Source organism: Scylla paramamosain, chromosome 41, assembly GCF_035594125.1.
Source record: "Scylla paramamosain isolate STU-SP2022 chromosome 41, ASM3559412v1, whole genome shotgun sequence".
In the NCBI taxonomy this organism is placed as follows: Eukaryota; Metazoa; Arthropoda; class Malacostraca; order Decapoda; family Portunidae; genus Scylla; species Scylla paramamosain.
Genome location: NC_087191.1, coordinates 5,839,800 through 5,866,679, shown reverse-complemented (window position 1 = coordinate 5,866,679; position 26,880 = coordinate 5,839,800). Strand labels below are relative to the sequence as shown.

The window sequence follows — 26,880 nt, the reverse complement described above, 5'->3', positions numbered from 1 at the left end:
ATTTATCATGCTTAAATCTAGTCAATTTAACAAAAGAATGACATCGAAGCGAAGTAGATCTGTTCCACTGTGGAATTATATAGAGCACACGTTGTCTGATGTTGCATCGTATGCTTAAATCTGTAAAGACAAGGTGAAATGCATTGGAATTTTACCAAATGTGCAACACCGCGCCAGACGTCCCACTGAATATGCGAGTTAATATAAACTCAAGCATGTTTATTATTGATTAAATCCTGCGTGAGATAAGAGTAAGCATCAAATAAATTCAGTATCTATCCCGGACCATCGATCTCTCGGGACCGGGAGTCGGTACTCTGTAATCATATCCGCCAGTATGTTAGATGAGTCCCGGAACAGCGCTGACGGTTCCGAGACTGTTTTTTTTTTTTTTTTTTTTTTTTTTACTTATAGGAAGGGCACCGGCTAAATAAACAAAAAAAAAAAAAAAAAAAAAGCCTACTAGATGCCGGTCCCCGAACAGGGTTCGAAGCGGTAGTCAAATATTGAAGGATAAGTGTCTTCAAACCTACCTCTTAAAGGGATTCAAGTCATGGGAAGGCAGAAATACAAAAGCAGGCAGGGAGTTCCGGAGTTTACCACAGAAAGGGATGAATGACTAAGAATACTGATATTAGAGAAATGGACAGAATAAGCGTGAGAGAAAGAAGAAAGTCTTGTGCAGCGAGGCCGAGGGAGGAGAGGAGGCATGAAGTTAGCAAGATCAGAAGTGCAGTTAGCATGAAAATAACGGTAGAAGATAGTTAGAGATGCAACATTGCAGCGATCAAAAAGAGGCTGAAGACAGTCAGTTCGAGAAGAGGAGTTTGTGAGACGAAAAGCTTTTTGATTTCGCCCTGTTTAAAAGGGCAGTAAGGGTGGAACCGCGCCCCTCCCACATGTGAAGCACACTCCATACATGGACGGATAAGGCTCTTGTACAGAGTTAGCAGCTTGGGGGGGGGGTGAGAAAAACTTGCGGGAGACCTCTCAGAATGTCTAACTTCAAAGAAGCTGTTTTACCTAGAGATGAGATGTGAAGTTTCCACTTTAGATTAAGTAGGTGTTGACAGACAGAGTTGAAAGAGTTTGACTAGGTAAGGTGCAAGCACATAACTGCAGTTTCGAAGAAAAATAGGAGGGTCCCCATCAAGTCCATAAGCCTTCTGAGAGTTTAGGCCAGCGAGGGCATGGAAAACATCATTGCAAAGAATTTTTAATAGAGTAATCAGAAAATTTTAATGAAGTATTCAGAGAGTGGAGGAGAGGAAGGAACAAGCACTGAATCGTCCAAGATAGAGTTTTTAGCAAAGGTTTGAACGAACAGTTCAGCTTTAGAGATAGATGTGATACCATTGGTGCCATCTGGTTGAAATAAAGGAGGGAAAGAAGAAGAATCAGTGTTATTAGAGATGCTATTGGTTAGATGCCATAAGTTATGAAGTTAGATCTTGAAAGATTTTGACACTTTCTATTAATGAAGGAATTTTTGGCTAGTTGGAGAACAGACTTGGCATAGTTCCAGGCAGAAATATGAAGTGCATGAGATTCTGGTGATTGAAGACTAAAGTGCCTTTTGTGAGCCACCTCTCTATCATGTATAACACGCTCAGCACACAGGGACGGGTCTCTGACACGGAACCAGTAATCATTCCAAGGAAAATCAGAAAAATACCTACACAGGTCTCCCCAACTAGCAGAGCCAGAACGCCAGAGGCACCTCCACTTTGGGGGGATGCTGAGGAGAGATTGCAGAGATAGGACCAGATACAGATATGAGATTGTGATCGGAGGAGCCCAACGGAGAAGAGAGGGTAACAGCACAGGAAGGACTAGAGGTTAGGAAAAGGTAAAAAATGTTGGAAGTATCCCCAAGACAGTCAAGAAAGCTAGTAGGGTGTTGCACCAATTGCTCTAGGTCGTAGAAGATGGCAAAGTTAAAGGTTAGTTCACCACCAGGATGGTCAGTGAAGGGAGAGGAAAGCGAAAGCTGGTGGTGAACATTGAAGTCTCCAAGAATGGAGATCCCCGCAAGAGGGAAGAGAGTCGGAATGTGCTCCACTTTGGAAGTTCAGTAGTCAAAGAATTTCTTATTGTCAGAGGAGTCTGGCGATAGGTATAGAGCACAGATAAATTTAATTTGAGAGTGACTCTGTAGTCGTAGACAGATGGTGAAAACTCGTAAGTTTCAAGATCATGGGCACGAAAGCAGGTTAAGTCGTTGCGCACATAAGCGCAACATCCAGCTTTGGACTGAAAATGAGGGTAAAGAAAGTAGGAGGAAATGGAAAATGGGCTACTGTCAGTTGCCTCAGACATCTGTGTTTCAGTGAGGAAAAGAAGAGGTTTAGTAGAGGAGAGGTGGTGTTCTACAAATTGTGAATTTGATTCACCAGCCGCGCTCTACCGATTCTCCACGGAACCGGTTCCGGAACCGCTACAGCCTGGTAACCACCAAGCACCTCGCTGGCGGTTCTGAGACTCGGATACTCACCTGCCGCGCTCTACCGATTGCCCATGGAACCGTTTCCGGAACTGATTTCGGCGGTTTCGCCCTCCCAAGGAACCGGTTTCTTGAATACTTGTCTCATTGTTTCTTGCACACCACTATGGCCGGGACAGAAGAGACAGAAAAACACATCCAACACGCGCACACTCCCGTACTCGCGCAACCACGTGGCGTTAGCATAGCAAACAGTTGCATTACACAGGGTTAGTTCAATCACCTTTAGCCGCTGCTTTTGCTTATGGCAGTAACAACTTTTGGAACTTTTAAGTGAGGGGATTTTAAGGAGATGTAGGGCTGCCCAATCCGTAATAAATTTCCAAATAACGGCATTATATATATATATATATATATATATATATATATATATATATATATATATATATATATATATATATATATATATATATATATATATATATATATATATATATATATATATATATATATATATATATATATATATATATATATATATATATATATATATATATACATTACATGCGTAGTACCCCCTCTCATACTTTCTATGAAGTATTAAAGTTTCCAGAAGGATCAAGCGCGCGTCGTCAACAAACACCAGCTGGGCTCTTTACGGTATCCCTCATTTCGTGAAAGTTCCTTAATTTTTCTAGTTATTTTCGGTAAGTATCTGATTCCTCTTCCTCTCTAAGGGTGCAGCATTTCTCTGCTAACGTGCATGAAATGACACATGGGGTCAAATATGCTGTTGTAGTTATGTATACCTCAGCTAGGATTTCTTCAGTGTCATAAATGAGTAGCTGGCTGCGACAAGGGGCCAAACGCCAAAAGTAAACAAACGAATAAATTGCATTTTAAGGTAAGCAAACTGATATATATATATATATATATATATATATATATATATATATATATATATATATATATATATATATATATATATATATATATATATATATATATATATATATATATATATTTTTTTATTTTTTTTTTTGTCTAGTTAGCAATATAAGTGTATGTATATATTTATGTATAAGTGTAGGTAGTGGGGTGTTAACGTATAAGAGTGAGGCGGACATGATGACGCCACAATACGTCACACACACACACACACACACACACACACACACACACACACACACACACACACTGGAACTTCATATAATCCCTTAATTGCCATCGATAAATAATCGGTAGCACCTACATTACATTATCTAAGTATTTCCCGTAGTTAATCTTTCTTAAATGTATTTTGGCATGTATTATCTTTAGCTATAAGTAGTTTTTCCTTTGACTGATTTATGTAATTAGAGAGCTATAGTTATAATTATATTCATATACTGTGAGTGCGGTCAACACGCCCATATTTCTGCTGTCAGCTCTTTTCGAAGGCGCTAAGCGTCCCCCGAGTCTGCTCCGGCCTGGGTGTACCACACATAGGACATCTGTTGTCCCGTATACGTCACATCCTTCTCCGAGATATACCTAAAAGTACATATTTTTAAACGTTCACCTTTGACATTCACCTGAAAACCACAGAAACTCACCTCGAATGACTTTATCTAAAACATAAAGGTAAGAAAATAATTAATAGTGTCCAGGGGTAATGGTTAATTTAACCCCACTGGAACATTTGGTGACAGCGGTGAGATACGAATAATTAACTCCAGTGCCAAGTGCAATATCAATAAACTGGTTGAAAGTAAAGTGATAAATGAACACCGAAACGGAGAACACGGTAAACAGTGGCAGTGTAATGAGGAGAGTAACGAGGAGTGAGCTGACGTTGTTTATGGAACTTACGCTGAGAAACCAAAAACACTCGCACCCAGCCAGGAGCGGCTCGCCTAACGGACTCGCCTTACTCACCTAATCTGCTACTCCTAAGATTCACTTCTCCCTGTTATAGAAGAGGAGACTTATAAGGCTCACGGCGAAACCTAACATAATTTCCCTTCGGTTTTATTGTTCGTCGTAGATTCTTGGCGAAGACATCATCAGCGCAGAGATTCTCGGCGCAGACCAACACCTCCCCCAGCTGCAGGAATTCTACAGGATCCTATAAGGACACCATCACCCCAAGAGGAGCTTCCCATGACCTAAGGAGTCTTCCCAAGAGGAGGACGACATATACTACTTTGTGTTAATTTCTCTGGCTACAGTTGTGAGTACAAACACTTAGTGGTACAGCACACAAATATTAAATAAAACACTTACTGTAACGCAAACACTGTTATGGTTCATGTATAACTTACCTATTTTGCAGTGAGATGACGTTACCTTTGTGCAGATTAAAATAATTTAGTCTGTCCTTCATATACCGTTTTCTTTTTAGTTGGACGGAGCACTCGCTTCCGTTTTCTGTTGATTATTTAGGGATAGCCCGGAAAATTCAATTTCTGTCGTTCGACTTCTCACTCAGTTAAAATTTTCACATCTCTGGCAGTACTAGCCATTCTTCTTTTAAGGCAGAGACGCCTTTGGACAATAGAAATGTAATGCAAGTGTTTAATTAATACTAATTAAGGAAGAATAATAATGCTACATCTATGGCTAAAGCTGAGAAGTTACCAGAAATTTATGAACTGGAGTGTCAGTCCCAAGCGGAAGATACTAGCTCATGAGAAGAATTATCAACAGAACAAAATTCCACTACAGTGGTAAATACCGTGTCTCATGAGGACGAGAACGTGTTGATTACAAGATCAGGGAATAAATACCCATCATTATCAGCAGCACTCATGGCTAATGCTGATGCTTCTGTTTCTTTTTCTATTAGCTTTCCTAATGCCTTGCATGTATTTACACTGAAGGTACTTCCTATTTCTGAATCAATATCAAAATTTTGCAGAGAAAACCAGCAAGAACGAGCTCATGGCTCCGTTTGGGTGAAGATGTTATGAGATCAGATACTATCACAAATGAGGACAAGATCTCTTTCGTTAGGTCCAAACTGGCTTGAGATGTATCACGCATGATGAATACCAGCGCTTTCAGTTCACTTGAAATAGGGACCAGTTATGCTAATTTCAAGAAAAATTTCATGAACATTTTTGGAGGCAAGAGCCAAACTGATCTCATGGCACTAGCTTCCAAGGTGGATGTTAGGTGAACAGCTGAAGCTAGCTCTCATTACGGAATGAAGGCCTTAATCTCGACGTACCAGTTCGTAACAGACTACATGAACGTCTTACAGCTTAACAACTAGTTCCAGGACGACAACATGACAAAAATAAATTTCAGAAGATTTCTGGAATTTATCTTTTGCATAACATTGGTGAATGAGGAAGTGAGAAAAAACGCAAGTTACTTTAGTTTTAAGCCGGGAGACACAGTAGGGAGACACATCTTGCAGTGTTAGCTAGAGAGAGAGAAAAAAAAAGGAGTCAACCTGGTACCTCCTGAGGAACTCAAACCTCACTTCACTGGTCGCTCCGCTCAAAGATAACGACCATCCCCAACCTTGTGCGGCAGCCATGGCAAAGCGTGGAAATGTCTGCACGTATTGCCACAAAATAGGTCATATTGAAAAAAAAGGTCCTTTAAGAAACAAAAAAAAAACAGAATCTGGCATTAAATAAATACAACTCGGAAAATAAAACAAAAGGGAGTAAGCTCACTGTTAGATCAAAAGCAGGCACATCCCCCCATGTGAACACAGGTAGGACGTTGCAACCCAATGAGAAATGAAAAACAGGCCAGAACTAGCACGAGCAGTACAAAGCAATCGGGATAAGACCAGTGCACTGTAATAAACAAACCCGACTAAAACACTCAAATCCGCAAGACGCTGAGGCAACAAATTCTTCTGACATGTCAGTGTACTCAACTATAAATGCTGCTAACAACCAACCATACATAATGGCATCGCTTATCTTTGGTTGTAGACACTGGGGCCACAGTAAACGTAATTTCTAAGGAATCTTACAAGATTCTGAAACAGAATCCACGTGATGGTAAATGAATGGTCCGTCCAAGTGACCTGAATATTTCTGGTGTCAACGGGTCAGCCCTGAAAATCTAAGGAATAATTTCCTTACCAATAAGATTGTCTAAGAATATTCAACCTATTCAAACAGATTTTTATGTAGTCAGTAACTTTAAACTTCCTTTTGATGGTTTGTTAGGGTTAAAAGCCATGAAGTCTCACCAGATAGTAATGTACTGCGGAAAACATCTGGAAGGGATGAAATCCTATGCCTTTGATTTCCATGCAACCCAGTAATGGTTCATCATTAAGGAATGGACAGAGATCCAATGGGAGAGCCTCATATGATTCAATATGTCCAGTCTCATATAAGAGATAAGAATATGATGGAAGCATGGAGGGAAGCCAAAGTAATTGTCAATGCAAATTATGACATTCCTGCTCATGTGGCAAAACAGATTCAAATTTGTGTTTCAGAAGCTCCTGTAGGCAGTGACATCTGCCTTGAAGGTATAGGTAATGTCAAGCGATTGGCAGTTGAATCGACTCTTTCCACAATTAGAAAGAGTCATGTCACTGATGCTTTGGTAGTGAACACTACTGGAGGTCCTATAAGGATCAACCAAGGTCTTTTCCTTGGAAAGTGCTTTGCATATGACAAGAAAGTGGTACCGAAACCCAGTATCCTGCCTGGAGTCTGAGTCTTTTCAGTGGGTCAGTCTGTTATTGACACCGAGCTGGGGCAGGCATTTGAGAATACCGAGCTGAGAATGTCTGGTTGCTTAGAGAAGGGAGAGTCGCGACGGACGTTACCACACCATCAAAAGAAAGAAAATTATTACAGGGGAGAACAGTAGAATATAAGTATTCCTATGAACTATTTCATAGAGAGCAGGAAATAAAGCTGATGTCATATTTGGACATGGTGTTGAAGCTTATGAGAGGATCTGCACTGAAAGATACATTTGATACAATATAGAAATAAACACATATATCTGGTTCCTGAGATGTGTGGAAGAAGGACGAGATGGTGGGTGAGGAGCTGGGGTGGAAGCGTCAGATGCATGAGCGTCAAGTACCTGGACAGGCTCAGAAGTGGGAAGAGGACGTTTAGCAGATGTTACTTTGCAGACGTCATATAGGAGTAGCAGTAGCTGCGTGCAACAAAGGGACAAGCGCCAACTACCGTGAAATGGAGTTAATAATGTATTCTGTTTTATAATAATTCACTTGTTAGAAATAACATCGGTGTGACCGTATCTCTATTGTGCCTGCAGCTAACGTCCATTAATCATTACAATGTTTACTTCATCAATCATGCTATCGCCATCACTATCTCATTCAGTAAATATCAGATGTTTGAAGAGGCAGCTGTTGATAATGATGTTTAATTCTAACACAAAACATTAATGTACGCTATTGTTACTCAACAAATTAGCGTTACAAACAGGTAAGTTTCCATAATTGACAATAAAAAAAAAAGAATTAATTGGTGGGACACGCAAGTTATTTCTATCAACACGTACCACACTAGGCAGCCCAAACTGTCTTGCGGTATTGGTAATGCCCATATCCGTATGTTTTGCGTCAAGTTATTATAAGAAAGTATGTTATTAAGGTATAATTATTACTTATCTATTGCTAAGAGAGATAGATAGATAGATAGTTAGATAGATAGATAGATAGATAGATAGATAGAGAGAGAGAGAGAGAGAGAGAGAGAGAGAGAGAGAGAGAGAGAGAGAGAGAGAGAGAGAGAGAGAGAGTGCTCTACCATAAGGTGTTAGTTAGGCAACACGGCGCTTTACCATGGTGATAGTGCACTCTCTCTCTCTCTCTCTCTCTCTCTCTCTCTCTCTCTCTCTCTCTCTCTCTCTCTCTCTCTCTCTCTCTCTCTCTCTCTCTCCTGTGATTTTGAAAAGCGAAGGCAAATCATTTGCGAATCTTTCAAAGGGTAGAAGATAAAAATGTAGTGAACAAATAACATCAGATCCTCACTATTAACCGTCTCATTACCCTTAAAAGACAGTTTATAGTGAAGATATGCTTTTCAAAACCAAATCAGAGCTAGTTAATTTGGCAGTAGACACCTGCCGAAACGATAATTACTCCCAGTGAGGTCTAAAGCACTGTTCAGGGAGTGCTGTGAACTTAAACCCAGCTGTGACCTCACTGAACGTTTCCCTTTGTGCCTCACAACACAAGGGGGCAGTCACAGCCTGCCCTCTAAAGATAACTCTCTTCCTCCACACAAAACTACAAGCACCTAATAACACACAAACCCTTCACTCAAAAATTTTAAAATCATCATGGCGACTCCTACACCAGCCTCGGAGTCCCCATCTGGGGAGGGGACCATAAATGTCCCCAGGTCGGACTGCATTTCTGTCGACGACCCTAAGTGTCTTGTTATCCCCCTCAAGTTTTTCTTCATTAACTTCCGCAACTTTCGCGGTCTAAGATCTAATTTTCAATCTGTAGAACACCACCTCTCCTCTTCTAAACCTCATCTTCTTTTCCTCACTGAAACTCAGGTGTCTGAGGTAACTGACATTAGCCCCTTTTCTGTTCCCTCCTACTTTCTTTATCCTCACTTTCGATCCAAAGCTGGATGCTGCGTTTATGTGCGCAATGACTTAACCTGCTTTCGTGCCCACGCTCTTGAATCTTCCGAGTTTTCCACCATCTGGCTACGACTATAGAGTCACTCTCAAACTAAATTTATCTGTGCTGTATACCTCTCACCTAACTCCTCTGACTATAAGAAATTCTTTGACTACTTAACTTCCAAAGTGGAGCACATTCTGACCCTCTTCCCTTTTGCAGAGATCTCCATTCTTGGAGACTTCGATGTTCATCACCAGCTTTGGCTTTCCTCTCCCTTCACTGACCATCCTGGTGAACTAGCCTACAACTTTGCTATTCTCCATGACCTAGAGCAATTGGTGCAACACCCTACTCGAATTCCTGACCGTCTTGGAGATACGCCCAACATTCTTGACCTTTTCCTGGCCTCTAATCCTTCTGCTTATGCTGTCACCCTTTCTTCTCCGTTGGGCTCCTCCGATCACAATCTCATATCTTTATCTTGTCCTATCACTCCAATCCCTTTTCAGGACCCCCCTAAGCGAAGGTGCCTCTGGCGTTTTGCCTCTGCTAGTTGGGGGACCTGAGGAGGTATTTTGCTGATTTTCCTTGGAATGACTACTGCTTCCATGTCAGAGACCCGTCTTTGTGTGCTGACGCATAACAGAGGTGATAGTGTCTGGCATGGAGGCATACATTCCTCACTCTTTTTCTCGTCCTAAACCTTCTAAACCTTGGTTTAACACAGCTTTTTCTCGTGCTATACATGATAGAGAGGTGGCCCACAAAAGGTACTTAAGCCTTCCATCACCAGAATCTCATGCACTTTATATTTCTGCCCGGAACCATGCCAAGTCTATTCTCGAACTAGCCAAAAACTCCTTCATTAACAGAAAATGTCAAAATCTTTCAAGATCTAACTTCCCTCGTGATTTCTAGCATCTAGCCAAAAATATCTCCAATAACTTTGCTTCTTCTTCTTCCCCTCCTCCATTTCAACCAGATGGCACCACTGCTATCACATCTATTTCTAAAGCTGAACTCTTCCCTCAAACCTTTGCTAAAAACTCTACCTTGGACAATTCTGGGCTTGTTCCTCCCTCTCCTCCACCCTCTGACTACTTCATGCCACGTATTAAAATTCTTCGCAATAATGTTTTCCATGCCCTCGCTGGCCTAAACCCTCGGAAGGCTTGTGGACCTGATGGGGTCCCTCCTATTGTTCTCCGAAACTGTGCCTCCGTGCTTGCACCTTGCCTAGTCAAACTCTTTCAGCTGTCTGTCTGTCAACATCTAGCTTTCCTTCTTGCTGGAAGTTTGCCTACATTCAACCTGTTCCTAAAAAGGGTGACCGTTCTAGTCCCTCAAACTACCGTCCTATTGCTTTAATTTCCTGCCTATCTAAAGTTTTTGAATCTATCTTCTACAGGAAGATTCTTAAACATCTATCACTTCACACCCTTCTATTTGATCGCCAGTATGGGTTCCGTCAAGGCCACTCTACTGGTGATCTTCTAGCTTTCCTTACCGAGTCTTGGTCATCCTCTTTTAGAGATTTTGGTGAAACTTTTGCTGTTGCCTTGGACATATCAAAAGCTTTTGATAGAGTCTGGCACAAAGCTTTGATTTCCAAACTACCCTCCTACGGTTTCTATCCTTCTCTCTGTAACTTCATCTCAAGTTTCCTTTCTGACCGATCTATTACTGCTGTGGTAGACGGTCACTGTTTTTCTCCTAAATATATTAACAGTGGTGTTCCTCAGGGTTCTGTCCTGTCACCCACTCTCTTCTTATTATTCATTAATGATCTTCTAAACCAAACTTCTTATCCTATCCACTCCTACGCTGATGATACCACACTGCACTTTTCCACGTCTTTCCATAGACGTCCAACCCTTCAGGAGGTAAACATATCACGCAGGGAAGCCACAGAACGCCTGACTTCTGATCTTTCTAAAATTTCTCATTGGGGCAGAGCAAACTTGGAATTGTTCAATGCCTCAAAAACTCAATTCCTCCATCTATCAACTCAACACAACTTTCCAGACAACTATCCCCTCTTCTTCAATGACACTCAACTGTCTCCCTCTTCTATACTGAACATCCTCGGTCTGTCCTTTACTTATAACCTGAACTGGAAACTTCACATCTCATCTCTAGCTAAAACAGCTTCTATGAAGTTAGGTGTCCTGAGACGTCTCCCCCAGCTGCTAACTCTGTACAAGGGCCTTATCCGTCCATGTATGGAGTATGCTTCACATGTCTGGAGGGTTCCACTCATACTGCTCTTCTAGACAGGGTGGAATTAAAAGCTTTTCGTCTCATCAACTCCTCTCCTCTAACTGATTGTATTCAGCCTCTCTCTCACCGCCGCAATGTTGCATATCTAGCTATTTTCTACCGCTATTTTCATGCTAACTGCTCTTCAGATCTTGCTAACTGCATGCCTCCCCTCCTTCCACGGCCTCGCTGCACAAGACTTTCTTCTTTCTCTCACCCCTATTCTGTCCACCTCTCTAACGCAAGAGTTAACCAGTATTCTCAATCATTCATCCCTTTCTCTGGTAAACTCTGGAACTCCCTGCCTGCTTCTGTATTTCCACCTTCTTATGACTTGAATTCCTTCAAGAGGGAGGTTTCAAGACACTTATTCATCAATTTTTGACCACTGCTTTGGCCATTTTGTGGGACTGGCATTTCAGTGGGCATATTTTTTTTTTTTTATTGGATTTATGTTGCCCTTGGCCAGTGTCCTTCCTACAAAAAAAAAAAAAAACACAGCGCATTGCATTGATAGTGCAACTCTCTCTCTCTCTCTCTCTCTCTCTCTCTCTCTCTCTCTCTCTCTCTCTCTCTCTCTCTCTCTCTCTCTCTCTCTCTCTCTCTCTCTCTCTCTCTCTCTCTCTCTCTCTCTCTCTCTCTCTCTCTCTCTCTCTCTCTCTCTCTCTCTCTCTCTCTCTCTCTCTCTCTCTCTCTCTCTCTCTCTCTCTCTCTCTCTCTCTCTCTCTCTCTCTCTCTCTCTCTCTCTCTCTCTCTCATGTGATCTTGACAAGGAAAGGTGAATCACTTGCGAACCTTTTAAAGGGTATAGTATAAGAATGTTGAGAATAGAAACCAGTATAGTGAGGCGCTGCTTGACATTAGTTCATTCTCATCCTTGACAATCATCACCTATGTACTGATAATAAATTAGCATCAATGATTGTTCTTTTGAGTGTTGGGACTAAGGTTTCTGTGAGGTTGACGCTGACAGAATTGAAAGATTCACAACGTGGTAATAAAAAAAAAAAATTATGAGGATACGTACAATCAAAACATTACCAAGGAGTTTGTAATGTGTTGTTTTACCAGTAGCATTCGTGGTAATAGTAAGATTGATTGAGTGAAATGATACTAATACTACTAATAATAATGATAATGATAATAATAATAATAATAATGATAATAATAATAATAATAATAATAATTATTATTATTATTATTATTATTATTATTATTATTATTATTATCATTATTATTATTATTAATAATATTATTATTATCATTATTATTATTATTATTATCATTATTATTATTATCGTTATAAAAATAAAATTAATAAAAAAAGTGGTAACTGTAAAACCCTGAGCATTCTTAAAAACTAAGAGAGAGAGAGAGAGAGAGAGAGAGAGAGAGAGAGAGAGAGAGAGAGAGAGAGAGAGAGAGAGAGAGAGAGAGAGAGAGAGAGAGACGAAAAAGGAATAGTGGAAGACATCGTACGTCTGGCATCGCCTACACCGCATTTTATAACTCTTTCATTACTCAGCATAAAGATATCACATGTATATCACGTGAAAGCCAATAAAATATAGTCTATAACGAAGTATTACTAATAATTGCATATACTCTGTCTAGGATACACTAGACAGATCAAATAAAGCGACGATGAACGACCGACGCACGCAGTGTGCTTACTTTTAAGTGCGATTTACTCGTTTGTTTACTTTCGGCACTTGACCCCTTGTGGCATTCAGCGCGTCATATATAGTCTGATTTGCTGAATTCTATGTCACTTGCGACCTTAAATTAGAACCATCAAAGAAGGTGGTGAACAAGTGAAAGGCTACGAGTCGTTTTACTTCCTTCTTAGAGAAGTCACCAGTAAACCAATTTTATTTTTAATCTTGGAGTTGAGAGATCAATTCAGAGCTCAGGGATGAAGTGATTTTTTTCTGCATTATAAGGATTACCGTGTGATCGAACGTGTTGAGTGAAAGATTTTGAAAGTTTGAGGAAAGAAACTGTGGCTTCAAGATATGAATGATTCTGGAAATGATTTCTGAGTTGAGCGGTGAAGACATCAAAGGCAGTGAGAAAAGCGAATTTATCTGACTTAACCCAAAGACTAACCAGATTCGAGAGCTCATAACTGATACAAGATTTTAAAATGGATATCTTCTCTTTATCAATAGTGGTGGAACGTCTGGTACATTGCTCCCCTATCCACTGAATAGATTGATTAACTGTTTCTGTGTCAGCTCCAGAAAAGTTAGGAAGTTGGTGAGACTCATGGATGAATGTGATGTGAGATGGTGTTGTGTTGTCAGCAGGCATTGTGTTAGATAGTGATGAAGATGGCAGTGCAGACTGTGACCTTATCCTCATAAGGAGTCGTGAACCGCACAAACGAATTAGTGAATAAACCAACACAAGTTAAAACTGAATAAAACACAACAAAACGTAAGTTAGGGAAATATATCATAACACTCACAAATATGATAAAAGACACAGAGTAACACAGAATTAACAGTAAATGATAATGCAGGACAGAAGAAAATAATATATATACTGATAGACAGACAGACAGAGACAGGCAGACAGGCAGGCAGAGACAGTCAGACAGGCAGACAGAACTTATCACCAGAAGAAGGAGGAGTGGAGAAGACAAGAAAACGAATGAAAATTGGATTGAATGGCGGAGACAACCCGATGACTGGAGACGGCTGGGGGGACTCAGATGGAGACCGGGAGAGATGACCTTGAGGCAGCCCGAGAAGGAGGGGCATCAGCGCAGATGAAGCGGCGGTGAGAGCGGCTACCACTTGGTGGGGAGCGCGGCGATGAGACGACGGTGAGGTGCACGGCGGCCTGGGAAGACGAGGCAGATGAGGCAAAGGCTGCAAGTGGCCGTCCGGCAAGATGACCAGCTGAGGCCGCCACAGGCGGAGAGCAGAGTGATGAGGTGTGTGTGGCATAAGGAGCGGCAAAGAGTACCACCGGATGGGAGAGGGTAACGGGTGGGAGATGGCTCGGGGAAAGAGCCAAGGTACACCCACACCTTGGAGAAAGCAGGGGTGGCGCAGATAGGAGGAGACCTGGCGAAGCGAAGTGGGTGAAGCGAAAAGTGTGGCCGCCGGGAGATGATGTTCAGCTCCTGCTCAGATGAAGCAGGAGCGGGCGCGATTGACAAGCGCCGGGCCTGGTAAGAAGCGGCGGAGAGCAGGAACGGCGTAATGGACAGGAACGGAGACGTGGGGCGAGCGAAGACTCGGCATGAGGCACGCCGGGAGAGTGAGGTGGCTGGGTCAGAGTGGCGGCCCGGGTGGATAGCAGAGATGACTGGAGCTGAGCGGCGTCTGGTGAGGTTAGCTGACCTAGGATTTGAGTGTGGTGAATGACAGGCAGAATCAGAAGGCGGCTAGTCACTTGAAGGTTATTCAACACCACCTTATGAACGTCCGTTGTGAAACCCAAATTTTTCCTTCGTTATTAAGATGACGCCTTGCAACTTGCGTGCAATGGAGGCGCTATATACGCGTCTCAGCGTGTACATATTACGAAAGTCAATGGATCTGTGTGTTCCTCGATCGCATGAAACACTGCGCCACTTGTTCTGCATGAATTTCTCTGCCCACCACTTGTTCTAGATGGGCGATCTGCTACTCACCAAATGTTCTGGATGTTATTTCTGCTACCTGCTGCTACCACTGATTCAGATGGATAGTCACTGCCGCCTGTTCAATGGCTGATAGACTTTTTGGATGGTGGTGATGGTAGCAACATAGATTATGGTGGCTTGTTGATTCTCCGTTGATAATATATTGGTAGCATGGAATTTCGTGGGTATTTGTTAGATTATGTAGTTTATGTGCGAGTAAAGGTAACACAACAGACAAAGTCAATTTCCTGATTTAATGATGAATAACAGAATATGTATACGTAATTGTGAGAGCACAGGAACACTAGATTTTGAGAGGGAAATAAATTACCGCCCTATCATAGGAGAGAACCATTTGCCATGCGGGCAGGTGGGCGGAGCCTGTATCAATGCGCGCGGGCCCAGGTGAGCGGGTCACGACCTTGCCAGGTCTCACTCCCGGCCGGGTCACCCAGCGCCAAAGACGTGCCCTCCTCGACTCCTCCCGAACCAGCCTGCAGATAGGACAGCGTGGTGCAGCGGTAAGCCAAAGCCCTGACCGACGAAGCTGGCTTTCATCGAAGCAGACTGAAGGAGTGAGTACACCAGTGGAACGCCTTAGGTGAGTTATTTGTGGTAAGGCCTGTTCTCGAGCGCATATCCAGTCACCCAGCGACCACGTGGTCGTCGCTCCTTGTGCGGCAGAGTGATACAGTGCATAGTGCCGGCATAGTGCCGGCTTCGTGATCCAGTAACTTAACGTAAGGCTGTGCTCTCACAACGTAAAAGGACCGGGCATTGGCCTCACTTCCGGAGGAATAGGTATTTCTTTCTGTGTGCCGCCCACACGCCACTGAGTGTAGCCATAGCTAGCCAGGCCTTTGTTGTAGTTACTGTGTAAATATAAGTCGAAGATTTGTGACTGTGCTTTCTTTTGAGTGTCCTACCCTAGTCTACCTGGAGACTCAACCAGGAGTCGCATGTGATCGGCAGGTGTTAAAATGTAAAGGGACCCCGATCCATGACAGTAATGATATCGACAGACACAGATAAAGATGGACGTGACGGAATGCTTCGACTCTCTCTCACTCTCTGAACTGAACTGACTCTGACTTTACCTCGGCTCTATATTTATGTGAAAGAATCTAGAGAAAGAGAAAGAGTATCTGAGCCAATCACAAAGTGACCTTAAACTGACCAATGACTTACAACATGAAGTGATTATATATATATATATATATATATATATATATATATATATATATATATATATATATATATATATATATATATATATATATATATATATATATATATATATATATATATATATATATATATATATATATATATATATATATATATATATATATATATATATATTGTTATGCAGAGTGAGATATAAAGATTGTGAGAAGAAGAATAAAGAACAGAGAAATAAGACAAAGAAGATGTGGGGAAAAGGAGAAAGAAAGAATATTCCTGAGGCGCGATAAGTGCTTGCCCGCCCTCACCCAGTTTATCTTAAATGCCCACTCACCTAGATTTATTCCCTTATTAAAGTTTCTTACTTCCTTTTGTCCTCTCATGTTGAGTCCAAAATATTGTATAACAGAAGAGTTGACCTCTTATATAGAGTGATCAGAACCCACCCAGCCCCTGTAGTTAGCCCACAATAATTTTTGCAACATTAACTACATAGTGAACTTGTATATGGGTGGAGGTGCAGTGCAGGATGGCTTTCAACTCCATGTCTAACCAATGTTCCATCCCCTCCTCCTTGTCATCTGACTTAACCGCCTCGTCGAGGAGCTCTCTGGTGAGACCTGTGTCTTCCGTTGTTCCAGGAGCCAGTCGAGTAGTTGTAGGGAAGACTGCACATAAATTGCCTGAGTGACAAGCACGGGAAATGTATTAGAGGGTCATTATTAGTTGTAACTGAATAAGTGTTAGCGGCAGTATGCCCCTGCCTTTTGCTAGATAGGATAAACATCGGTCACAGGCTTGAGTGAGTATTCGTGCCAGTTTAATTCGTGGTAGACTACGATTTTTACCCTCTCCGTCCATGCGTCATAGTGACTGTTTTCTACTGGGAGCCTGGATTATTTTTTTTCTGACCTTAAGCTTTGTCTGTTGTGATGTACTTGTGTAATCATTGTTTTTGCGCTGTTAAATGCAGCTGTTTTTTCAGAGCTGCTGCTGGAAGCTCTGAAGCCAGATGATTCTTATAACTCTGCATGTGTGTAGCTGCTTATAGACCCCTAGAAGACTGCAAGCAGACTATTCACTTGCAGGAGGATATAATATTCTATAATTGTGGATGGTTTTGTCTCTAGTGGGAGGTAGCACACAGAATATTATAAACCATACTTGTGTGTCATTTTGCCTTAGCTGTGTCCTCCATAGCACATGGTTTGTGGTGGGATGCTTCGCCCCCCCCTGCTTTCCATTTTCCGCGTCCTTCCCTTGGGACCTGACCCAGCCTCTGGCCCCATCAGCCATCACCAAGTGGGAGAGCTCAGTCCTCATCAACTTGTCTCCGGACATGATCCCCTGTCCTGACCTGAGCCAGTAGGCCCAGCAACCACCCCAACATGAGTAGTCCTCGTTCAACCAGCTTCTAGGTTGGATGTGCAGCTCCTGGCGACTCACTTTATTTATATTGTAAAATATCATTTATATTAATATATCTGCAGCTGCTTTTACAATGAGTTTATCTCTATCCTGGCCGCCTCTACAAGGTACTAGAGGAAGCAGATTTACCTAGTGCATAAAAATAATGGCAGAGGTGGATTGGAGTCGACGCTACTAGTCCTCCATGCCCACGCACCCTGCTCATCACCAGCTGCTTCAGCTACCTTCATCGCCTCCGGGTTACCTGCTAAGTCGTCACCGAAGCAAACTGCTACGCTAGTACACGTCTACGGTACTTTCTTCAAGCTGCTTTCAGGGCCTCTTTCAAGCTTTTTTTATGACAAGCCTGTCCAGCCAGCCTGTTCCCGTACGACTTCAAGCCATCACCGACGCCATCCCTGCTTCATCCCTTGACTTTTTAAGCCGTCACCGACGCAACTTGACTGCTTTGTTGCTGATCCCGTCATTCCAAGACTTTGGATTTCATGCTATCAGTCTTTGCACCTGCAAGTTTTGGTGTTTCCTGTCCGTGTGGTCTTTCTTGCTCGTAGCTTCCAGTGCATAATTTGCCGCGATCCACCACACTTGAAGATTTTATTTAGACTTGCGATTGGCTAAAGTGCATACATCACGTGTCTTACACAGATGCTTTAATCGTTGCGAGGACACCGCGAGAAGAGTGGCCAAGCATTGTAGTGGGATGCTTCTCCCGCTTCTCCCTGCTTCTCCGTACCCTTTCCTTGGGACCTGACCCAGCCTCTGGCCACCTCAGCCATCACAACGTGGGAGTGAGGTCACCCCTCATCCCTTTGTCTCCGGACGCCAGCTCCTGTCCTGACCTGAGCCAGCAGACTCAGCAATCATCCCAGCATGGGTAGTCTTCGTTCAGCCAGCCTCAGAGTTGGACGTGCGGCTCCTGGCGACTAATTTTACTTAAACTGTACAGTTTTATTTATATTGATATAACTGTAGCTGCATTTACAACGAGTTTGTCTGTATCCTGGACACTTCTACAAAGTACTAGAAAAAGCAGATTTACCTAGTACAGGTTTGCGAAGTTGTGACTTCACAGATTTAATCGTTGTAGGAGACTAGTTGCAATTGATTTTTTCAGACCAAAATAATGGCTGAAATACTTATTTGTTCGTTACATCTTATATGAAGCAAACTCATAAAACTAAGACGCCTTTTGCCTCTGTGCACGTGTTTCTCGCTCATGCTCTCCAGCTGCAGTTCACTAAATGTTTGTTTTCCAGCTCCTCTGCGTAGAAACCTTTCATCAATGTCACTAAACAAACCCCTTTTCCCCTAACTTCGTCACGTGTTTGTACGTTGACTTCTTAACTCTTTCACTACGATATACAACTATTCACAGGACTAAGATTGAGTCGCAAAAAACCTGTACAAAATCCTTACCAGCATTCTAGGAAAAAAAACAGGATACTTAAAGAAATGAAATTTTCTAGCTAGTATAACATTTATAGGTACTTTGCGATTAAGGAATGAAGTGTCAATTAGCAGTGAAAGGGTTTAGGATGGAATGGCTTCATGTTGCGACCTTTACTACTCATCATACTTCATGAGGACGCCTAAGCTCTTCCTGCTTGTTCCTGCTCCTCTGCCTGCAGTGAACAACCACTAGCACCATTAAAGTTCATGCCTGGCTGGTGTTTCCATTCGTCAACCGTCATTGCGTCCTTTTCTTGAATGTGTTAGTTGTGATTTAGCCTTTCAGCACATGCTTACAAAAAAGGTCGTATAGTCCGAACCGTTAGGAAGTTGGGTATCTGCCAAATGATATTCAAAAGTCAATATATATATATATATATATATATATATATATATATATATATATATATATATATATATATATATATATATATATATATATATATATATATATATATATATATATATATATATATATATATATATTGTAATGTACAGCGGGATAAAGCAACATAAAATTAAGAAAGTATGTACGCATAAGAAAAGAATAATAGGGGAGACAGAGCATGAGAGAGAGAGAGAGAGAAAGAGAGAGAGAGAGAGAGAGAGAGAGAGAGAGAGAGAGAGAGAGAGAGAGAGAGAGAGAGAGAGAGAGAGAGAGAGAAATTTTTTTTTTTATGTAGGAAGGACACTGGCCAAGGGCAACAAAAATCCAATAAAAAAAAATATGCCCACTGAAATGCCAGTCCCACAAAAGGGTCAAACCAGTGGTCAAAAATTGATGAATAAGTGTCTTGAAACGTCCCTCTTGAAGGAATTCATGTCATAGGAAGGTGGAAATACAGAAGCAGGCAGGGAGTTCCAGAGTTTACCAGAGAAAGGGATGAATGATTGAGAATACTGGTTAACTGTTGCGTTTGAGAGTTGGACAGAATAGGGGTAGAGAAAGAAGAAAGTCTTGTGCAGCGAGGCCGCGGAAGGAGGGTAGGCATTCAGTTAGCAAGATCAGAAGAGCAGTTACCATGAAAATAGCTGTAGAAGACAGCTAGATATGCAACATTGCGGCGGTGAGAGAGAGGCTGAAGACAGTCAGTTAAAGGAGAGTTAAAGGTTGATGAGACGAAAAGCTTTCGATTCCACCCTGTCTAGAAGAGCAGTATGAGTGGAACCCCCCCACAGGCATGTGAAGCATACTCCATACATGGACGGATAAGGCCCTTGTACAGAGTTAGCAGCTGAGAGGGGTGAGAAAAACTGGCGGAAACGTCTCAGAATGCCTAACTTCATAGAAGCTGTTTTAGCTAGAGATGAGATGTGAATTTTCCAGTTCAGATTATAAGTAAAGGACAGACCGAGGATGTTCAGTGTAGAAGAGGGGGACAGCTGAGTGTCATTGAAGAAGAGGGGATAGTTGTCTGGAAGGTTGTGTCGAGTTGAAAGATGGAGGAATTGAGTTTTTGAGGCACTGGACAATACCAAGATTGCTCTGCCCAATCAGATATTTCAGAAAGACTAGAAGTCAAGCGTTCTGTGGCTTCCCTGCGTGATATGTTTACCTCCTGAAGGGTTGGACGTCTATGAAAAGACGTGGAAAAGTGCAGGGTGGTATCATCAGCGTAGGAGTGGATAGGACAAGAAGTTTGGTTTAGAAGATCATTAATGAATAATAAGAAGAGAGTGGGTAACAGGAGAGAACCCTGAGGAACACCACTGTTAATAGATTTAGGAGAAGAACAGTGACCGTCTACCACAGCAGCAATAGAACGGTCAGAAAGGAAACTTGAGATGAAGTTACAGAGAGAAGGATAGAATCCGTAGCAGGGTAATTTGGAAATCAAAGCTTTGTGCCAGACTCTATCAAAAGCTTTTGATATGTCCAAGGCAACAGCAAAAGTTTCACCAAAATCTCTAAAAGAGGATGATCAAGATTCAGTAAGGAAAGCCAGAAGATCACCAGTAGAACGGCCTTGACGGAAAGGTTTGGACATTTTTTGTTAACGAAGGAGTTTTTGTCTAGTTGGAGATGGTTGGCATGGTTCCGGGCAGAAATATAAAGTGCATGAGATTCTGGTGATGGAAGGCTTAAGTACCTTTTGTGGGCCACCTCTCTATCATGTATAGCACGAGAACAAGCTGTGTTAAACCAAGGTTTAGAAGGTTTAGGACGAGAAAAAGAGTGATGAATGTACGCCTCCATGCCAGACACTATCACCTCTGTTATGCGCTCAGCACACAAAGACGGGTCTCTGACACGGAAGCAGTAGTCATTCCAAGGAAAATCAGCAAAATACCTCCTCAGGTCCCTCCAACTAGCAGAGGCAAAACGCCAGAGGCACCTTCGCTTAGGGGGGTCCTGAGGAGGGATTGGAGTGATAGGACAAGATAAAGATATGAGAATGTGATCGGAGGAGCCCAACGGAGAAGAAAGGGTGATAGCATAAGCAGAAAGATTAGAAGTCAGGAAAAGGTCAAGAATGTTGGGCGTATCTCCAAGACGGTCAGGAATACGAGTAGGGTGTTGCACCAATTGCTCTAGGTCATGGAGGATAGCAAAGTTGTAGGCTAGTTCACCAGGATGGTCAGTGAAAGGAGAGGAAAGCCAAAGCTGGTGGTGAACATTGAAGTCTCCAAGAATGGAGATCTCTGCAAAAGGGAAGAGGGTCAGAATGTGCTCCACTTTGGAAGTTAAGTTTTCAAAGAATTTCTTATAATCAGAGGAGTTAGGTGAGAGGTATACAGCACAGATAAATTTAGTATGAGAGTGATTCTGTAGTCGTAGCCAGATGGTGGAAAACTCGGGAGATTCAAGAGCGTGAGCACGAGAGCAGGTTAAGTCATTGCGCACATAAAACGCAGCATCCAGCTTTGAATAAAAAATGAGGATAGAGAAAGTAGGAGGGAACAGAAAAGGGGCTACTGTCAGTTGCCTCAGACACCTGAGTTTCAGTGAGGAAAAGAAGATGAGGTTTAGAAGAGGAGAGGTGGTGTTCTACAGATTGAAAATTAGATCTTACACCGCGAATGTTGCACAAGTTAATGAAGAAAAAGTTGAGGGGGATGTCAAGACACTTAGGGTCGTCGACAGAAAGGTAGTCCGACCTGGGGGCATTTATGGTCCCCTCTACAGATGGGGACTCCAAGGTTGGTGTAGGAGTCGGCATGATGATTTAAAATTTTTTTTGAGTGAAGGGTTTGTGTGTTATTAGGTGCTTGTAGTAAATGAGGAACTCATGTTCCTCATTTAAATTTCCTTGCTTCCCTTTATCCATTTAATTTGACTTTCACGCAATATTTATTAGAAGAGTTGCCCTTGACAAAGAAACTATTAGTATTCATCTAGTCTCCTTTGTTCAGTCAGCAGAGTTTTTTTTGTTAAAATGTTTTATTCACATAAAGACCGCGTGGGAAGCGGGTGTGGGTGCGCAGTTTTTCAGTCATTACTCAGCAGTTAGAAGGAGCAGACGTAGTGAGACATGCTCTAATATTCAAGGGAGACTAAGGCGGGATACTGGTTAGTCGGGTTAGTTCCCTTAAGGGGATAAGAGAGTCATTGCTGGCCATATGCCCAGGCCTACTTATATAGACTAGGATTTTCCATAGTAGTCTGTCAGTAAGGGTAGTTGTGAATTACACACTATACCTAGGAAAGTGACTCCTTGCCTGTGTGACAATACACGTCGAGCTGGCGCAGTGAGCGGTGACTGACCCTCCCCGGTGTTTGTGGGCATTCTTTTTGCTGTAGTTTCTGGTGTCTCTTCTTAGTGAACCTGTTTGCCTTAAATGCTACTGCAGGCTGATGCAGCTCAAAAGCAGAGGACCTATGTAATTAGCCACTTAGTAAACTTTACTCCGTCATCATGTCCTGACAAGTCCTGTCGCCCAGTAAACGATACTACACGGCTTGAGGCTAGAACACTCTGTTGGGCAGTAGGAGGACAGTCACGGTGGGCGAAAGCCCATCGGGGTATTATACCTTGACCATATACGTGTTATGGTATGTTAACTGTTTTTCCTAGACGTGGTTGTCGAATCTTTTGGAGCTGTGGGTGTTAAGTGTTGTTTGGAGTATATTCCTTGTCTGTAAAACAGTCTGGCAAACTCCAGTTAATGTGACCTGGAGTTACAACTGTCATGAATAGAGTGCAGGAGTCACAAGGGACCCTGTACACCCATCTGTGAGCCCTGCACTGAGTCCACATAAGAGGTGTCTCAGTGAACCTAGTCCAGGTGCTGCAGCTTGGTGAAGGGGCTAGGAATTGTGGTTGTAAGAATATATATATATATATATATATATATATATATATATATATATATATATATATATATATATATATATATATATATATATATATATATATATATATATATATATATATATATATATATATATATATATATATATATATATATATATATATATATATATATATATATACTTTAATGACACACCTCGTATATATATATATATATATATATATATATATATATATATATATATATATATATATATATATATATATATATATATATATATATATATATATATATATATATATATATATATATATATATTGACTAGGTTAGGTTCGACGTGTTCATATATTCATCCAACATGTGGCCATGGCCAGTCATTCTATTATATTTTTAACCTTTCTACTCACAAGGGAATTTCACACCCTCTTCCAGTCCTTAGGGAAAACACCTGCCTTTGCTCTGCAGCCTTCTTGCTGGTCATTGGCCAAAATAATGACATATCCCATCGCTTCCTTCACCAGAATTCACTTTGGTATTTCATTTGTCATTTCTACACCACAAAACCTACAACGGGATCCACTTAGCTCACATAAATAATATAGTCAGTCAGTCAGTCCTCGCCTGAGAGTCAGTCACGAAGAGTCATTCTTGGTCTCTCACTCAATTCTGCTCAGTCACAATCAGTCTTGAGAGATGCTGCCTAGTCATCATTATATATCACTTCAGAGAGAGAGGACAATCAATCGTCACGTTATAATTTCGTCTCATATCAAGGGTGTACATTCTATCTATTATCAAATCAAGAAGAACTTTCATCATATGTGTCTTTTATTTGCACACATGAACTATATCAACGTATTACCCACGGTCCTCCACGCTACAACACTACCAAGCTCACTACCGGTCCTCCATGCTACAAGACTACGAAGCTCGCTACTGGTCGTCCACTCTACCAAGATCCTCATCTGATCCAGCAGTGGCAAGCATCATCATCAACTCCAGAACAGTGGTAGCAGCGGTAGTCAATCAAACAAGAAACATTTCTCATTTACTGGTGATCGATCTCTTCATGCAGACTGCATAATGGAAGTGATTTCCTGGGACAAGGGCATAATTATATTCTTCATACTTTTTTCCATTTCCAAAACTCGTAAATCTTAACTCAGCCCGTTTTGTTCTACTTAATCTTCTTCCTATTCGGTTCACAGTAATTTGGTACTAAGGCGGAAGGTGACCAGTGTCTCTAGTCAGGTGAACATGAGGCTTGATAGGCCTGAGACCATAAAGGCCTCAGGATGTCTGAGTCACAGGCCACTTTGCACACTCGGAAAATTTATTTCAGAACACACCTCCAGCCAAATTTCATCCCTACATACCCTTCTATGATTACTTTAGTGTCAGTCCCCAGAGCGAGGCCAGAATGAATTATAAAAAATCAGAGTGTGTCTTGAGGCCTTCTTCTTGAAACACTTCGTTGTAAAAAAATGTAAATGCATGGCATTAAGCTACATCACATTTTTCAAGCAATAAAAGCTCATTTAACTGAGTACAAATATTAGTGTCAGAGAGAAACATACATTGGGTAAATTGATGTAAACATTACTAAAATATATGAAACTTAGTTTTTCATGAGTGTGAGTTTACAGGACATCACTACCTGGCTACAACCAATTTATCTATCTAATTTATCCCTTTACCTCACCTCAAATCCACTCCATGCCTTCTGCCCTGCTTGGACTTAGTAACACACACACACACACACACACACACACACACACACACACACACACACACACACACACACACACACACATTCATCCGGTGTTAAAATTGCGAACTGCTTGATCTAACGCTTCTTGTGTTGCGCCTTATTCTAAAATAATGTTTCTCCAGATATCTGGCTAGTTGTTCGAAAACAATAAGCACAACGTAATAAAATAATATAATTTCCAACAAAACACAAAAAAAACGATAACTGTTCACGTGTGTAATCTTATCATGTCTGGAGATGGAAATCTGCTTAGACAATTAGGTTCAGTTATCAGACTACTTATACTTGAAAGTACATAATGCACTTGATGGCGTATTGCATTGTCAGCACACAAACAAATCCTCTTCCCGAGGGGACCCGAATCCCCCTGCCCGCATTGATCTTCAGGTCACGAGGTCAGGTCAGTTTCAGATAATATATATATATATATATATATATATATATATATATATATATATATATATATATATATATATATATATATATATATAGAGAGAGAGAGAGAGAGAGAGAGAGAGAGAGAGAGAGAGAGAGAGAGAGAGAGAGAGAGAGAGAGAGAGAGAGAGAGAGAGAGAGAGAGAGAGAGAGAGAGAGAGAGATGAATAACTGAGAATACTGGTTAACTCTTGTATTAGAGAGGTGGACAAAATTGAATTGAGAGAAAGAAGAAAAGCGAGGCCACGGGAGCAGGAGAGGCATGCAGTTAACAAGATCTGATGAATAGTTAGCGTGAAGATAACGGTAGGAGATAGGAAGAGGAGAGGAATGGATAAGACGGAAAGCTTTTGATTCTATCCTGTCTAAAAGAGCAGTATGAGTGGAATCTCCCATATATGTGAAACATACTCCATTCATGGACAGATAAAGTACGGAGTTAGCAGTTGAAGCAGGGGTGAGAAAAAGTGGCGGATACGAATCAGAACACCTGACTTCATAGAGGCTGTTTTAGGTAGTGATGAAATGTGAATTTTCTGGTTTAGAGTATAATCGACTGGAGTCTGACTGGAGTATTCAATCGACTGGAGTCTTATGGTGGGTAACAAGGAAGCAGAGGAATTGCTTAAGGTAATTCAGGATAATTATTCGCCTCGTGGGTCGTAGAACCCACGAGGCGAATAATATTCTAGATTTAATTCTTAGTAACAGGAAGGAAGCAGTCACGCAAGTAGAGGTTGGAGGACAGCTAGGTAACAGTGACCATAGGGAAATTAGGTACAATTTAGAATGGAAAGAAACTTTTAGAAGCAAAAATACTAGTAAAATACCTGACTTTAAGAGAGCAGATTTTGAGGAATTAAAAAGGTACCTCTAAGGAGTGGACTGGCAACGGATGCAGGGTGAGGTCAGGTCAGGGACGGAGTTCAGAGAGATAAGGCAGGATGAGAGAGGTGATGTGAGGCGTGAGGGTGTAGGACAAGAGGAGGGAAGATGTGTCCGGAAGGGGCGGAGGAAAGAGGAAGGGGGAGATAGGTGCGAGTATGTTGGAATGTCAGTTCATGCTGAAATGAGAGAGGTGAGGTTGAGGCGAGTGGATGAGGGAGTGGAGAGGATGATAGGGGCCGAGATGAAGGGATTAGGTGAGGTAAACGTAGATGAATTGTATAAATATTTCGTAAAGTTCATAGAGGTCAGTTAGCAACTGACAATAAGGTAACTGGCAATAAGGTGACAGAAAAATGACCCTAAATGGACGGCTGCTAGGTTAAAGCATTATATAGGGCGTAAGAGAAGTATATATATTAGATTAAGGGCAGGTGAAGAAGTTTTAAGGTCACAATATAATGAATTAGTTAGAACAGTCAGGAAGTTAACGAGGAAAGCCAAGGGCAATTATGAAATAAAGGTAGCCAGCCAGCCAAAGACAGACCCCA

The 26,880-nt window shown here is 41.7% G+C and overlaps 1 protein-coding gene across 4 annotated transcripts in view; it reads left to right on the top strand.

Annotated features, from left to right (window-relative positions):
* The first annotated feature begins 4,129 nt into the window (after positions 1-4,129).
* Positions 4,130-26,880, top strand: part of LOC135092865 (antimicrobial protein 1) — a 70,856-nt gene continuing 48,105 nt past the window's right edge. Inside the window, exon 1 of one of the 4 annotated variants that reach the window (XM_063991612.1) lies at positions 4,130-4,655. The gene's annotated coding sequence lies outside the window, so the exon portion shown is untranslated. Of the gene's footprint in view, positions 4,656-13,520; positions 15,524-24,977; positions 25,410-26,880 lie in introns of those variants that run through there. The other 3 variants (XM_063991613.1, XM_063991611.1, XM_063991614.1) reach the window with 3 other exon arrangements.